The following is a 4419-nucleotide window of genomic DNA, read 5'->3' as shown; positions in this document are numbered from 1 at the left end:
GAGGAGTACAATTAATTATTCAACTATAGTAATAATATATAAATGTAATCGTGATAGGCATTTATACATTTATGAGAAATAGAAATTGAAGAATAAATATATCTACTGTATAATAAAAATATTAAGTGAAGTCAGGATCCCAACACCCTTTTATTATATTTGTAAAATAAAATATTTTCTATTGCTTTATTCATGCATTTTTAGTTAGTTAATTCACAACTCAACTCTTTCTGATTTTCTCAAATAGTAATTAAAACAAGAAACGTCTGTAGAATAGATAAACTAATCTCTGTGGGTTCAATATCTTTCTATACTATTAATTGATAGAGTATGAGCTAGAATTTTATACACGTCAAACACTCGTCAGTAAGCGTGCTGAACAAGCCCGCTCCATGCACAACTACAGAGACCGCAAGAGATTGCACAATACAACGAGCAGACGAACAAAGCGACCGACCAGACCCTCCAACACTAGGTATAACTCACAATGTTACTAATAGTGCAGGTGATAGTGCCCTCACCGTTGTTCTAAAGAGAATGGAGGAAATGGAGAACGAAAATAAAGCACTCAGAGATCAAATGAAAGAACACCAAGAACAAGTCGACAAGATACCGAACGCTTCTAAGCTATTGCCAAAGAAGGACGACGGCAGGTTCATAGAACAGCCGTACAGCGAAGAAGCAGCCCGCATGCCATACCAAAGACCTTAAAAATGCCTCCCTACCTCAGGATATACGACGGAACAACCAATCCCGAAGATCATGTGATTGATTATGTCACTGCCGCAAAAGGCAACGTCCTGGCCAAGGAACAAGTGTTCTCTGTTTTGCTGAATAAGTTTGGCGAAACCCTTATGGGAGGAGAATTAACATGGTACTCACAACTAATATCCCACTCCATAGAAACTTTCGAGGAAATGGCTAATAAGTTCGTAACGGCACATGTCAGAGCCAAGAAGGGTGAAACGAGAGTAAACGACATATTCACCATCAAGTAGTCCGTGGGAGAGGGACTAAGGGACTTCCTTGGCTGATTCAATAGGGTAAGGATGACTCTACCGAAAGTGCCCGAGGGGATGGTGGTCACGGCTTTCTAGAATGGGTTGAGTAGAGATGGTTCGAGAGAAACTAGAAAACTGTTGAGCCATTTGATGAAATATCCTCCAACCGCTTGGGATGAAATCCATAATGTCTATAGTGATGAAGTCCGAGCAGATGAGTATTACCTTAACGGGCCAACTCATTGGCTTATCTCGGTACAAGCCAAGTCCAGAAAAAAATAAGAGACAACATCAAGAGGGATCACTGGTCTCACGACCCAACAGGGAACGACATTAGCCATACGTTAGGGCTCCTGCCCCACCTTCCTTCCGCTATGAAGAAGGCCCATCCAGGTCGAGGAAAGGGACTCACCAAAAAGAGAGAGGTATGCCCCCTTATTTTCTACTCACAATGTTTGTGTGTCCCCTACAAAAATATCCTATGCTCTGGAGAAACGTGGAACGAAGGTAAGCCACCAAAGATGAGGTCCAATCCGAGCATTAGAAAATCCGACGCCCTCTGTGAGTTCCACCAGGAACGTGGGCAAAAATTAGAAGATTGCATCATCCTCAGGCAAGAAGTTGTAAATATGTTGCGGCAAGGACACCTCAAAGAGCTGCTAAGCGAAAAGGGGAGAAATAACTTCGCCAGAGGACGCGAACACCAAGGTCCGCCGAAGCCGCCATTACCAGCTCGTACTATCAACATGATCATCGGCGGTGCGACAACGCCTCTATCAATGACATTAAATTCACCACTACTCACAATCCCAAACGATCTATTACCCGTGAACAGTATGATGGAGAAAGTAGCATCTTCGATGAGTCAGATGCCAACGGTTTGGCTTTCCCTCGTAATGATGCTCTTGTTATTACTTTCCACATTTTATATACTAATATCAAACGTATCATGGTGGACGATGGAAATGGAGCGTGCATTATCCACCCCTGATTCCTCACCCAAATAAGACTCGAGGACAAGATAGTGCTGCACTACATCACACTAACCAATTTTAATAATGCAGTTGAGCGGACATCGGGAGAAATTACAATCCCCATCCTGGCTGACGGTGTGATGCTGGAGACAACATTCCACATTATGGACTAGGCCACCACATAGACGACCATGGATACATCCTATGAGAGTCATCCCTTCCATCCTATACAAAGTAATCAAATTCCCAACACATTGGGGGATATTCAACATACGTGGAGAACAGCGCACATCCTGGGAGTGCTACCGCATCGCCTTAGACAACACGACAACCCAACAGAAAATAGCAAGAAAAAAAGAAGCATAGCAATATACAAGGCCGATGTCAACACAAGAAGAGACCAGGGACATCATCATAGATCCTAAAATGGTTGAGGCTGCGGACTCGACCATAAAAGACCCTGACCCCATTTAATTGGACCTCAATGGATGTAGCAAAAAGGCCTACATAGGCTACAAACTCTAGGAACCAGGTAAACTAAGTCAATTTTTAATAACTAATGCAGATTTGTTTGCCTTCAGTCATGCAGATATGCCAGGCATCCCCAGGGAAATAGCCACAACAAATTAAACGTCGACCCGTTCTACCCCCTAGTAAGGAAGTTCAGGCATGAATTCAACCCCACCGTCAATGATGTCGTCCGCAAGGAGGTGGAAAACTATTAGAAAATGGCTTCATCAGGGAGTCGAAGTACCCCAAATAGATCACCAACGTAGTGATGGTCAAAAAGAAAAATGGAAAATGGTGGATGTGCGTGGATTTCACAGACTTAAACAAAGCATGTCCGAAGGATTTGTTCCCGTTACCACACATTGACCAACTCATCGACACAATGGTTGGGAGCGAGTTACTGAGTTTCTTGGATGTGTACTCAGGCTATAACTAGATACTTATGGAAGAAGAAGACCAGGATAAACCATGTTCATCACCCACCAAGGAATGTATTGTTCTAGGGTCATGCTACTTAGGCCGAAGAATGCGGGGGCTACATATCAAAGGTTGGTCACGAGGATTTTCAAAGATCAGCTGATAAGACCATGGAAGTATATATCACCGACATGTTGGTCAAGTTCGTAAAGGTAGAGGACCACATCGACCATTGAAGGAAGCTTTCGACATACTAAAGCAGTACGGAATGAACTAAACCCGAATAAATGCGTGTTTGGCATAGCCTCTGGGAAGTTCTTGGGCTTCTTAGTGTCACAACAAGGGATCGAGGTCAACCCAAACCATATCAAATATATCGAAGTGATACTGGAGCTCCTGACTACTAAGAAGTAAGTCCAAAGGTTGACTAGCTGAATCACCGCCTTATAGCGGTTCATCTTGCGGTCATAGATGTCACAAATATTTTGGTGTGCTAAAAAAGGACAATGTCCACGAGTGGACGCTCGAGTGCGTACAATATTTGCGATAACTGAAGGCATATATGTCATAACCACCCCAATTTTCAAAGCCCGAAATCGGGGAACATCTCCTTGTCTACCTGTCCGTCTCCAAAGTAGCAGTAAGCGTAGTATTGATCCAAAAAAACAAAGGTATGCAATCTCCCATCTAATATATTAGCAAAACACTTATCGACGCAGATGAGGAACCCGCACCCCGAGAAACTAGCGTTGGCACTAGTTATAGCTTCATGAAGCTTAGACCCTTTTTCCAGTGCCACCCTATCTCGGTCGTTTCCACCTTCCCCCTAAGAGGCATTTTGCATAAACCCGAGATATTAGGGAGGCTGGCCAAATGGACTATCGAGCTAAGAAGGCATGATATCACATATCAGCCGCGAACGGAGATAAAGTCGCAAGTGCTCGCTGACTTAATCGCAAACTTTGGTGCAAATATAATGCCCGAAGTCGAGAAGCAAGCCGTTAAAGTTTCTATCCAAACACAAGACCTCTAGTCCTATATACTGACAACTCATCCAATGCTTCCAGGTCCGGACTAGGACTTGTGCTCGAGGTCTCTAGAGGTGAAGTAATTCGCCAGTCCATAAGATGTCCAAATATGACTAACAAGGAGGCCGAGTATGAGTTGTAATTGCAGGATTAAGGCTAACACTCAAGTACGGGGCGAAGTGGTGAAATTGCATTGTGATTCCCAACTCATGGTCAACCAAGTTACTGGGACTTTCCAAATCAAAGAACAAAGATTGCAAAAATACAATATCAAAATCTGTAAGCTGTTACCCGAGTTCAACGAATGCTAGCTCGGCTAGATCCCTTATGCGTAGAATGGTGAAGCAGACGGCCTTGCCAAATTGGCCATAGCTATTAAAAGCATCTCGACCAGAGATAAAAGTATAGTCCACCTCCTTAACTTATCACCAGACCAAATCAAGGTAAGTTCTATAAGCTTAACCTAGGATTTGTGCAATCATATTATCA

This window comes from Nicotiana tabacum, chromosome 7 (genome assembly GCF_000715075.1).
Source record: "Nicotiana tabacum cultivar K326 chromosome 7, ASM71507v2, whole genome shotgun sequence".
In the NCBI taxonomy this organism is placed as follows: Eukaryota; Viridiplantae; Streptophyta; class Magnoliopsida; order Solanales; family Solanaceae; genus Nicotiana; species Nicotiana tabacum.
The sequence above is the reverse complement of the archived record's forward strand: the minus strand, read 5'-3'. Positions refer to the sequence as shown.